The sequence below is a fragment of the Fragaria vesca genome, linkage group LG4, assembly GCF_000184155.1.
Source record: "Fragaria vesca subsp. vesca linkage group LG4, FraVesHawaii_1.0, whole genome shotgun sequence".
Taxonomy (NCBI): Eukaryota; Viridiplantae; Streptophyta; class Magnoliopsida; order Rosales; family Rosaceae; genus Fragaria; species Fragaria vesca.
In genome coordinates this window covers 6,500,578-6,514,292 of record NC_020494.1, presented here as the reverse complement: position 1 = coordinate 6,514,292, position 13,715 = coordinate 6,500,578, and positions in this window count along the sequence as shown.

Sequence of the window (13,715 nt, the reverse complement as noted above, 5' to 3'; positions counted from 1 at the left end):
GGGCCTTTCGTTTTAAATTGCCCAGTCTGCAGAGTTCGGGTTGGATCTAGTAGGAGGCGAGGCATAGTCACCCGCATTTCTGCCAGTTTTCATCAGTAGGTTACCTGTTCAACCTACTCGTGTTTTCTTGCTTCCGCTTGTGTTTAGTAGCTCTGAATACTTTGGGATTATTGTATATTATGTGTAGAATTTCTGAAGGATAATTATGTGATGTTTGGAAGTGTTGAATTAAGAGTGAAATTTGGAATTTTCGAGTTAGGGTTGTCCATCTGCAAGGGAGATTTTCTCAATCTTTTCAGTAAATTTTCCTTGGGGGTGGTCCCCGCACGACTTACTCCGGGTTTCAGGGTGAAATTCGGGATGGGTCGTGTCACTATGGGCCGTGTAGATCACCTATTTGTTGGGCGGAGGTGGGTGATAGTGAGTTGTTGGGTCCTGATATTGTTCAAGAGACAACTGAGAAGGTCTCTATTATCCGAGATAGGATCCGAACGGCGCAAAGCAGGCAAAAGAGCTATGCCGACTTGAAGAGGAGGCAAGTAGAGTTTGATGTTGGGGATCATGTGTTCTTGAAGGTCTCACCTACTAAAGGGGTGGTGAGATTTGGCAAGAAGGGGAAGTTGGCTCCGAGGTATGTGGTGCCTTTTGAGATTTTGGAGAAAGTAGGAGATTATGTTTATCGGCTTGCCTTACGTCCTATCATGTCCGAGGTACACAATGTGTTTCATGTATCCTTGTTAAGGAAGTATATTTCGGATGCGTCACATGTGATTGACTATAGTTCTATCAAGGTGAATGCGGATGCACCCTTTGTTGTTGAACCGGTTCGAATCTTGGATAGATCAACCAAGAGGCTTCGAAGGAAGAAAGTCGATTTGGTTATGGTGTGATGGGGTCACCATGATGAGGGTGATGCATCTTGGGAGTTAGAGTCGGACATGAGGGCTAAGTACCCAAAGTTGTTTTTGGGTTAGTATTTTTGAATTTCGGGGCGAAATTCCTTTGAGGGGGTAGATTGTAATATCCTAGATTTTCATATCAATTTTCCTTGTATTATTTTCTTAATTAATGAAGGATTATTTATGAAAATTCTTTGGTTTATGCGAAGTTGAAATTTCGGGAGTTTAAATTAAGATGCTTTGACTTTTAAGAGGCCAAAAGTTGACTTTATTTTCCGTTAGTTATCTTCGAAAACTTCCTTCATGAAAGTTGTAGAGTTTGTCGATACGAGTTTGTAGACATGTGGCACGCCTAAAACGGATGTCGTATGAGAAAGTTATGGTCAGAGGAAGTTAGTTTCCGGTTTTGGTTTGAGTATAAGTAGAAAATGTGTGTGTGGGTTATTTTAGAAACCCTAAAATTGCACAAAGCCCCTTTCAGTTTCTCTCTTTTCCTCCCCGAGCCTCCGTGTTCTCCCGTTTTCTCCGGCACCAAACCGAGTCGTCCGGCCACCGTTCGGGACGTCGCCTGTCACGTCGGGTTCCGAGGACTACCGCCTTCAAGCCTAGGTCGGTGTTGCACGGCGGTTGGCCACAGACGACGCCAGCAGAGGACGTCTCTCTTGGTCGGAAATCAGTGGTGCTGCCTTGGTTGAAACTGTCGTTTACGGCGGCGACGAGGTGCATCATTGGGTGAGTTTTGCTTGCTTCTTCCACTTGTGTGTCGTTGGGCAAAGCAATCAACTCAGTTTTGAGTTTTCAATTTTGATTTTCAGTTTTGGTGCTCGAATTTGTGACGGGATTTTGGAGCAGTTCAAGGTTGATTCGAGGCTAGTACACAGGTACAAAGTTGTTCCTCTTACTTTGATCTACGAGTCGAGTTTGTTAGATGTTCAACTGGCAGCATTGCGGGGTGGCGCGTGGGACCCACTCGCCGCTGCCTATGGTGGTGTGTGGCGGTGTATCTGGCCAGTATGAGTGGGTTTGGTTGTTGTGTTAGCTTGTTTGTGTAGTTGTGAGGGTGTTGATGGTGGGTGAAGGCTAAGTGTTGATTAGGTTTTGTTTTTGCATCTTAGGTGCTAAGTTGTTCATGGTGTTCATTAGATCGGAAATTTAGAAAGTTTGATCTTGAAGGTAGTTGGTTGTTGTTGAGTGTCCAATGACCTTGGAAGGTCTTGGAGGAAGGATTGCCTTTCTTGGGGGCAACCTTTAAGTTAAGAGTACTTTGATCCATGTTGTGTTTGTTATTAAGGTTAATATGTGTGTTATTTTAGGTAATTTGTGAAATTGTGAGTTGGCTTGCTCTTGTGTTTTGCGGAAACGCAGCGGCCTATTGAGGTGAGTAAATCTCACCAAGGTTCAATTTTGAACCTAATGTTATTTTGGTCATATGTTGATAATGATGATGATGTTGGATTTAATAATATGTTTTTAATTGTTTTAAAAATATATGAGCTTGATCGTCAACGGCTCATAGGTAAGGTAAAACGAGTTTTCTTTATATGCTATTTGGAGATTCATGTGATCATAATTTTATTAATTATTGATAGATTATTCTTATGAAATATCTATATTTTATTCATGTAAATATATCTATGTGCAAGGATATAAGTTATGATGAGATATTGTGTTGTTGAGAATAATGATGTGATATTATGATTGTTGGATAAATAGCCAAACCGGGTTCCAAGCCCTTATTTGGGTGATTGGTTGCGGTTACGATGCTATTTATCATTTTTTGTGTTTGATATTAGACAGTCAAACCGGGTTCCAAGCCTTTGGCCGAGTGATTGGTTGCGATTAGGAATAGAGCTCTAGTCCGTCTGTCAGTGTAGGTCATGGGAGATACCGTATGGTATCTTGGACCCATGGGTACACATTTTGTTGTTGTAGGTTATGAGGGGTATTTATTAATATCTGGGACTCATGGGTACATGTTAATTGTGATAGTGTTGAAATTGTGGTTTTAATAATTGATATATAAATTTCTCTTGTGTTATAATGGGTTGTTGGAGGTGTTGTGTTTATTTTGAGAATTACTCATACGGGCTTTTTAGCTTACCGGGTTTGTTGTTTACAACCCGGTGCACCAATTCTTGGTGTAGGGGTTAGACCTGCAGGTGAGGATCAGCAGGGTTGAGATAGAGGCTTAGTGGCAGGGTTTTTTTGTTGGGTTTTGGTTGTTCATTTTATATATTTTTTTTATATATACATTGGGATAGACAATATTAAACTCATGCGAGCGTTTCATTTTCTTGACTCTCAAGTTTATGTAAATAAGGAAATGTAATATTTAACTCAATTTGGAGTTGTGTGTAAATTTACTTTCTGCAGTGAGTTTATTTTCCTTGATTTTTGTTGAAACAAGTTTTGGGATTATAGTATTTTAAGTTATATCATGCCAAAATTTTTGAAAATTTCCTTTCGAAAATTGGGGCGTGACAGAGGTCCAGTGTGCTTGACTGGAGAGGATCCGAGGTGAATGGTGTTGTTACAGTGAAGAATTAATGAGGTAGCGATTGTGGATGTTTGGAGGTCCTGCATATTGAGTCCGGACTAGGAGAGTTCTTGGGCTGGTACTTGAGATCGATGGAAGGTAATCTCGATCTCCTTTGATGTTATATAGTTGTTGTGTGGATATTCGGACTGATTAGGTGTATTTTTGGTGTTGTTTGTTGATAACTTGATGATTCAGAGTTTACGGGGAGGCTATGGCGGAATTCTGGTAAGTCGCAGGAATCCGGTGGAATATTCCGTCGGAATCCGGCAAGAGATTCCGACGAGGGCATAATCCGGCAAAGACCATTGAGGTAGCTTTCAAGTTGTTCTCCGATTAGAGTTGAAGCTTTCTTTATAGGAAAGTAAGGTTTGTGACTTAAGAAAACTGCCATACTTGGAAAGTTTCTATATTAGGAAATTTTCCCTATTTGGAAACCTTCCAATTATGGAAAGATAGTAAATTAGTCAACTAGTCAACCTAGGAAACCCTAGTCAAATTAGGAAAGAAAATGAGGCAATGATTATTTCGGAGTCCGGTCTGACCGATTTGTTTTACTGTTTATCGTCAGACGTAGGTTTGACTTGAGAATGTGAATAGTTGGAGGCAGCGCTCGAGGAGTATTCCGAGCATTGAAAGACTTGAGCTTAACTTGTGAGTGGACATTTGTTTTAAATTATGTGCATGCAATGGATTGTTATTGAACAGTATCTTTTTATTGGAGCATATGACGTCATTTTTAAATTGGCAAGTTTTATTATTTTGGAGATCGAGTTATCGAAAATGAGATTTTCGGATAACATATATATGTATATTTGTGAGGATAGTATGTATATAAATGCTAGCCACCATTATGGTGTGACATGAGCATGGGACGGAAGCTTCGTAGCTCTATATGTATGTAGGTATTCATATAAGGGATATGCAGCACGTATATACACCCGTCTTTTCCGCCTTAATGGTGTAGCAATAAGCCGCTATTGTGGTGTAACGTGAGTGTGGGATGCAAGCATAGTAGCTTTGTATGAATTTTTATCTTTCACAAAAATTCATACAAGGAGTATGACGTGTGTAAATACATACTTATATACTAGAGCCTGGGAGGCTTAATATCGTAAAGTATTGGAGACTGGGGCTAGTCGTATTTCAGTATTTGTCAATTTCTAAGTTAAAAGTCTTAATACTTGTTGCGTGCATCACTCTTTTCTTTAAGAGATTAAAATGGGAAAGCATGAAGTATTAATGAAATTATTTGTTTCTTATAACCTTATTTTTGTCCACTCACTCTAACGTTTTCAAATTGCTTCTCCCCTAGGCTCTTTGGTTTTAAATGCCCAGTTTGCAGGTTAGATTAGTTGAGGTTGGGCGTACCTGGAGTCGAGGCATAGTCAATAGCATAGCTTCCGCTCATTTGTATAATTTTTGTTTCCTTCCTTCACTATTAGAATTTCTCTGAACCTATGAATTGTTGGTTATGGGATTATTATTAGATTAGTAAATATAAATAGGGAGGTGTTGTATCTCTTTTTTTGGGGGGAGCATGAAGGCTCCAAGAGTTTATAAGGTTGGAGTTGGAATTTTTTGAAGTGTTTGCATGTGTTTTTAGGAAGGGTTGTCCATTTTCAAAAGAGGTTATGCTGAATTTTCGGTAGAATTTACTTTGGAGATGATTCCCGCAGGGTTTACTTCGGATTTCAAGGTGAAATTCGGGGTGGGTCCTGACAGTTGGTATCAGAGCATTAGGTTATTCGATTCTTTCTTCTTATTATTACTACCTCATATAGTTGGTCACATTTAGTGTCTATAGAGTGATGGTTTGACCTTGGCGGATATATTAGCATTATATGCTTCAGATGTTATGTATTGATTAGGTTTGTGAGGTAGTTGTTCTTGTCTTATTTATGGACAGTAATGTGCCATATAAGTCTACATCTCTAAGACTATGTCTCCGTACACCGACCTCTTAAGTGATCATCTTGCTTTGAGTAATGAAAATGTGTTTATATTACGTCTTTTCCAAGGGTTATTGATTTAATATCATAAATTGTTAGAATTCTGTTGCGAGTTGGGAACTTACAAGCATTACAGCATTCCTTTCATTTGTCCGATGATTAATTGGGCTATGATTAATTAAGATGCTAGGGTGAGCATCTCGTGTGAATCTATAGTAGGCGAAATGTTTGATTCGATTCATGTCTTGGAGTTAGTTATTTATGGTGGGAAAGTATGGGGTTGTAGTAGTCTGATGGAAAATCTTGGTGTTGAGTTACGTGATTTCTGGGAGAGAAGAGTTGGAAGGAAAGTTCGAAGTAGTGGTGTATTCTATTAATGTAAATGTTGGTTGAAGTGATGTGGTGAGGTACCCATAGTAATTCAAAGAGGTACATATACGAGTTGTTGAGGACTTTAATTTTGAGCTAATTAGTCACGGGGGATTTGTGGCTAGTAAAAAGGCTATCAATTTAGAGAAGTCTTGATTGACTGCCAAATTACCAACTGGCTTGTCCATAGCGGAAGTCAGTTGGGATTATTTTGGTTAATGCGTGTTATGGCGGTACATGTGCTAGTCCTTACAGCTCTAATTAAGGATATGTTCTTATCCTTGGAATCATCCTATTAAGGAGTGTAGTTGGAGCATTTTGGAGAAGTAGTCGATGAATATCAATATATTTGATGACTTTGTCTATATTGTGAATTAGCAAAAGTTGGTTGAGGCGTTCAACATAATGACTCCAGGATTATTTTTTTCCTTGGGTCGTTGGTTTTAGTAGTCAATGTACGTAGCGTATTGACATACTTATTTATGTGTCACAGTAAAAGAATTTTAAGAATTGAATGGTGTCACTAAATGTTTCGAGTTTCAAGCAAGCTTGGAATCGTGGAGTGAGATCTCGGTTATATTATTTTTAATCGTGGGGCCATTATGGATTCTTTCGAAATTCTAGGTGTTGAAGTTTGGTTTCTAGATTTGTTGATTGTTTTGGAAAAAACGATAAATGTAAAAGGCATTGAAACGTAATGGTAGAGTGGAAGTGAGATGGTTGTGGTGGCTCCGGCTTTAATTACGACAACACATGGTGAATTTAATACGTGTTGTCATGGGTATTCTAAGACAGTTGCGTGGAGCTGGTGGAAGTGACAACGGTGGAGTAAAGCCCACTGAATCATGGAGCAAGAATGTGTGGGTGTCCATAGTAATTTCAAGCAGTGTTGTTTCGGGTAGTTGGAATGAGCCTCGAATTTGCGATCAAAGTTTGTTTACTAACATCACTTCGTTTGCAATTGGTGACTAATTAGGACACATCAAAGTAAGGATCTGTTCACCCACCTTATTGCAAATTCGGGAATAGGATTTGAGTTTTAGTTGTGACGTGTTTGAGAATATCTAAATTGTTCCTACTGCAATTTTGGATAACGCTCATCCTCGGATCTTGAAACTGTGGAATGCGGGCACTATAATTTGAAGGTTAGAAATTCTGGTTAGTTTGTCGAATTTTCAAGGTAAATGATGAATTGGTTGTTGTGTCATAGACATAGATCATTGATAAATCCAGTGGTGATCCCAAGTGAGCCAGAGTTCCGTTAAACGAAGAACCATGAAGTCATAAATTATTTGTGGTAGTCTAGGAGTCGCGTGGATATGTTGAATCGACTGTATGTGTGACGTTGTGTTTGACTTGTGGCGTTGCCTTAAGGTTGACAAAACATAACTAAGTAAAACATAACGAAAACATAAAAAGAATGGAAAGGTAAAGGGTGGATGGATCTCTGTTCCTTTAGGCGTCTACAACGTGCTTTTGAGACCTCCCTTTTTTATGTGAAATTCGTGCTCCCTTAAATAGAGAAGTTCCTACTCAACTTTGTCTTCAAATTTCCTTGTAAGACTTGGATTCAGAGTCATTTTGGAAAACCTTAGGATATCTCTTGTAGAACTAGGAATACATGTACTCTTTGAATCCTCATCTGCATTATTGTCCTTGAAGCTTTAAGATTGACGGTCTTGTAATACAGAACTTGAGTTCTCCACAAATGTTTGCAAATCCGAGCAGATTTTTTGATCTGACCTATCTTCATTCAAATGATCATAACTCGGTCGAGAAGTATTGAAATTGAGATCCGTAAACTTCTACAGAAAGTAGACTTCTGAGTAATTCTGAGTAGCTTTCCAATGATATAAGACTCATAGTCTGATTCGATCTGAGTAATTCTCAGTAATTTGGCAAAGTTGGACGTTCTGCTCAAACAGATTCTGACACTTAGGATCGCAATCGCCTTTCAATCCTTATTTGCTCGTTTTAGCTCATTTTCTTCTCTCTATGACACAAACCAACAACAACACTAAATTAACATAAATCAATCACAAATAAGAGAACTAAACACAAATACTAAGATCAAGAGGCATATAAATATAGAATAATATGAGCACATCACTTACTAGTGCCTTCAGCACTTTCCCACTCAGGTCACTTGCTTACAGACCGCTTAATGCACCCGCGCGGGAAAGACAAGTTGTTGTGCTTATATGTGCAAAGTCAACTATTTTGGGCTCCGCGTTGGAAAAAGTCATTGATGTCGGGGCGTCGTCGAGAGACCGTTGTCTTCAAGGCATCGGCGTTTAGATGAGAGAGAGAGAGAGATGAGAGAATCAGATCGGGATGGGGATAAGTCGAGAAGTAGGTTTTCATGGTAAATTTGTAATTTTGTGGTAAAACTGGGTTTTTTGGTTATTTCATGCTAAAATTCGGAGTCAATTCGGGCATTGTTGGTGGTGGGCCTGGGCTGGTGTCCTTTATTACATAAAAATTGGTTTGTGTTATTAACACACCGGTTTGTGTTATTCACACACCCCATCTATAATATGAGTCAATCATGAAACATATTCAAGTGGCGAAATTGTAAATAAAATTGAAATGTGTGGATAGAAAAATTGATGGGGTGTTTTAATAACATCAACCTAAAAATTAATATATTTTGATTTTGCACTCTTATCTAACCCTTTTACTTTGGAACTTGATGCAAATTTATGGCTTCAATATATTTTGATTTTGCTAGTCCACATGTTTGTTATTGTTTGTCAGATATGTAGGAAATCATGTTTATCTGTTAATTCCTTTGCACTGTGGAATATGATTTATATTTACACATCGATTATATCTTGTAGTTTATCTGTCAGTGCACACCGACTACCCAGCAAGCTTCATCTAATATCTGTTTTAGACTCTATGATGATTTAAGAGCATTTGATGATTTCTCATTTGCCCAAAACTCATGTTCTACGAGTCATACATTTTCTTGTTTGGTTTGCTTCCTTCTATTTAGCTTTTAATTATCTTTTGTCTGCTTTGTGCGCATTAGCTCATCTCATATCCAATGTGGTTTTGCAATTCCACGAAACCCAATACATGTTTAAAGTATCGTCTCATGTGTGTGTCTATATATATATATATACACAACAAAAAGCGAACCTTTTAAAACTTGGACAGAACGTCATCTTCCCTTAGATATACAACCTACTAATCATCTTAATAATCAATTCTCAGTTTCTTCTGATAAAACTTATGAATGGAACATTGATAATTTATCAGAACAAGAAATCTTAAATAAATTACATCACATGTCTATGGCAGCCAATAGCTATGTCACTAATCATAATTTCAGCCAACCTGAAATTATTGACATACTTTCCACAGGATTTACATGAATGCTTCATTTTTTCTCCTCTTATCTTCTCTCTCTCTCCAGTAAACTATTCATGCAAAGAGAGCTCTTGCTCTTACTCATGCGTTGATTTAAATTAGTAAGTTTGTAACTCTGATATTACATTAATCAAATGTTTTATTTTATATATGCTTCAGTGTTTTGGTGTCAGAGCCTAAACAGCCTGATATAGTTAATCATTCAAAAACCTCCAACCCCAGGTGGCGGACTACCGCCTAGGAGTGAATCTTGAGTTTATCTATATTTTTTACTTATTTAGTGAAGTGTTTGATTTCTGTCCCTTAATTTTAAGGATTTTGGTTTTATTTTCTTTGCCTTAACTCCTTTCAAGCCTGTTATTCTCTTCATCCAAACAATAAGTCCAGGTCCAAACACTAAGTCCTAGGTGAGGTATGAGCGAATGCGGCATGAGCAACGAAAAGTGAGTAACAGTCTTTAGGGTCTTAAGCCAAGGATCTTAAATCCCCCTATCCTTTTAGTTTTGATCCAGTTTTCTCTTCTCTTCCCAAAATGAGTCGACTATTTAGATCTAACTCAGTCACTTCTAGTTCGTCTAGGTCCTCCCTCAATAGGATTCCAGATATTGTCAATGAAGAACAAATAGAGTATCAGTCAAATGATAACATAGATATGAATGACTAGAATATTCTCAGAGTTCCTAGTCATGAAATTTATAAGAAAAAATGGAGTCTAGCTTCATTCAAAAGTGAACACCATATTAAATCAGTAGAACAAGTTTATGCCCTTAGTAAACAACATGAAACTTGCCAACTTTTTAGTCCAGAATCAATTAAGAAACATAAAAAAGATGGTAATAAATTTCCTCCATATTGGATTAGTTCAAATCGGTGTCAAGCCTTTAACTAGAGGTCTTAATGCCTCTATTCTTTTATGTTTAAGAGATGCAAGGTTTACTGATTTCAATGACAGTACCCTTGGATTAATTGAGTTACGTCTATTTAATGGTCCAGTTCATTTCAATTGTTACCTGGATTTTACCATTACCCTCAGTGATCCTCATATCCTAAAAGCTTTAACCCTCAATGTTAAAACTTCAGGTTATCATGTCCTTGAATGAACTCAACCTTTAGCCTTAATTTATAGAATCCATTATAAAGTCACTGGCACAAACATGAATTTCCAAGCCATTAGTAAAAGTCCCAAAAACCATACTCTCTTAATTCAAAGCAGTCAAGAAAACGCTAATATTAGCGTTCCACACACAATCAGATGGTCAGATGTCCATCTTCCTTCTGAATGGTCTCTCACTAGTGAGAATCAGCCATCCAATGCGTAACATAGTCTTTCTGATTTAGACTGTATTCAACAGTTTAATGATGACACAGTAAGAATTAATTTTCAAAAGTCCAGGATAAGTCAAAACCCAAGAATTCAAGAGGTAGAACTCCTCCAGACATTCTTTTGCCACGGCTAGACATTCATTTGCTGGTTCCACTACAGCTGAAACAATGTCTAGACGAGATTCTGATCTAGATAAACAAATTAAAAACATTAGGATTAGAGAATTAGAAGAAGAATTACAAAAGCTCAAAATTAAAAACTATCAGAACTACTTCCCAAGTCAGTTACCCAAATTATACAGAAAATGAATCTCAAAATATTTCAACCACAGATGAAGAGCAAACGTCTCCCACTGCTTTTGATTTTTTAGTTACTCCCCCACTAAATCCTCAATTAAACACACTTACCCAACCTTTTATAATCAACTATTTTAGATTAGATAAACATCTTGAATCAAAAGGAAATATCCTTAAGAGAAACCTCTATAGGATGAAATTCCATTTCATGGATCAACGAACGCAATTATTTCATGATTGGCAAGCATTTATGCTTGAAACAAGATCTGAAATGTTCTTTCTGGATTTTATAGATCAACTAAACAACCAAAAAATTCAAACATTAACAAAAGCAAGATGGAAAACTTCCACTAGCTCAGTTCTTTCCAGTCATCCCCCTGTTGAAACAATAATAATTGATCATTTTAACAGTCCAATCACAGCTTCACCTTTTAAAATTGCTATAGAAGATCCAGACACTAAGAAAATAAACCCAGACACTAAGAAAATTATTGAACAAAATAATTACACAAATCAAAGCTTAGTAACCATTGGAGCCCAGTTAGATAAAATAGAAATAAAGGTTGACAACATATCCTCTAAAGTTAATATCCTACCACAACCTAAATCAGAAACTCATTTAGTTCATTTTAGTGATTAAAATAAACCTCCTTTGAAGCCTACTTCATCGATTCAAAAGATCGAGAAAATGTTAAAAAAATTAAAAATTGAAACAGCAGAACCTAGTAGAATCGCAGTAATTCATACCCAACAAACCTCTTCATCCATTTCATCCGATAGTGATTCTAGTGACACTAGCCAAATTAAAGAAATAAACCAAATACTTCAGACCTTAAATATCGAACCTTTAAACCTACACCAGATAGTTCATCCTCATCTTCCAAAACAGAAGAATTAAAAGATTTGGCCAAACAATTACTACAACAAGCAGCCAGTTTATCTACAGATGATGACGAAGAACACTCTCCATCAGAATCATCATCATCTCACAGTCATCAAAGTTCCCCCAGTCAACCAAAAAGATGGGCCGATTATGAAGATAGTCAGGATATGCTGAGTTTGATTAGTTCCAGTGAAGATCGTCCCGGTCAGAATTTCCACCAAAAGCATCAATCAGTAAATCACATGGCAGACAAGTTACTATTCATCAACAGTAAAACCGTGACAGACAATTTACTATTTAGCAACAGTCACTCTGTGGCAGATAAATTACTATTCATCAACAGTCACTTTTTACTATTCATCACGTTTGATGGCATGTTTAATGGATGATCTAGAGTCAGGAGTGAGATGTTTTTCCCACCAGCTAATGGAACAAAGATGGATATTAAATACAAAATCCCTAAAGCCCATATCTGCCAAAACAATGTTTGTTTCAAAACTACGTTTGTCTTGGTAAAAAATTTAACTGAAAAAGTAACACTAGGACTACCTTTCATTACTTTAATTTACCCTTTCAAAATTGAATATGATGGTATTATTACCTACCCTTTTGATGAACCAGTTAAATTTACTTTTCTTTTAAACCCCGAAATCCATATATACTCTGAAAGCATTTCAAGAAAATAATATTTGAAAAACTCTCGGTTGCATTCAAGCGAAAAATAAACAAATAACCTTTCTCCAAGAAGAAATTAATTTCAAAAGAATTGAAAATCAACTCCAAAACTCTTTTCTTCAGCAAAAGATCAAAAACTTTTGAAGAAAAGATAATCAAAGAAATATGTTCTGATATTCCTACTGCCTTTTGGCACAGGAAAAAACATATTGTCTCACTACCCTACATCAAAGAATTCAATGACAAAAATATCCCTACTAACGCTCGTCTAATCCAAATGAGTCACCAAATTATGGATTTTTGTAAAAACGAAATTAATGATTTACTCAACAAAAATATTATTCGCCCTAGTAAATCCCCTTGGTCTTGCCCAGCTTTCTATGTTCAGAAAAATGCTGAACTCGAAAGAGGGACTCCTCGTCTAGTTATTAATTACAAACCCCTTAACACAGTTTTAGAATGGATCAGGTATCTCATTCCCAATAAACGAGATCTCATTAACAGGTTAAACAAATCTGTTATCTTTAGTAAATTTGATATGAAATTAGGATTTTGACAAATTCAAATTAGTGAAGCTGACAAATACAAAACTGCATTTGTCACACCCTTTGGTCATTATGAATGGAATGTTATGCCATTCAGATTAAAAAATGCGCCTAGCGAATTCCAAAACATAATGAATGACATATTCAATCCTTATAGTCATTTCTCCATTGTCTACATTGATGATGTTTTGATCTTTTCACAATCAATTGATCAACACTGGAAACATCTTCACCAATTCTTTTCCATAATAAAGAATAATGGTCTAGTTATTTCTGCCTCAAAAATCAAATTATTCCAAACCAATATTCGTTTTCTTGGATTTAACATTCACCAACTCCAAATTAAACCCATTGATAGAGCGATACAATTCGCTGACAAATTTACAGATGTCATTTTAGATAAAAATCAATTACAAAGATTCTTAGGATCTTTAAATTATGTAGCAGATTTTTACAAAAACCTTAGGAAATATTGTAAACCTCTATTCGATAGATTACAAAAAAATCCTTCCCCTTGGACATCAGTGCATACATCCTTAGTCAAAGAAATTAAGAGTCATGTCAAAACCTTACCATGCTTAGAAATCCCTCTTTCCGATTCCTATAAAATAGTAGAAACTGATGCCTCTGAAATAGGTTATGGAGGTATTCTCAAACAACAACTTTCTCCCAATCATCCTGAGCAAATTGTTCGATTTCATTCTGGAATTTGGAATCCAGCCCAATCAAATTATAGTACTATTAAAAAAGAAATTTTATCAATTGTATTATGCATAAGTAAATTTCAAGATGATTTATTAAATCAAAAATTTTTTGTCAGAGTTGATTGTAAAAGTGCAAAAGATGTTCAAAACATTGCCA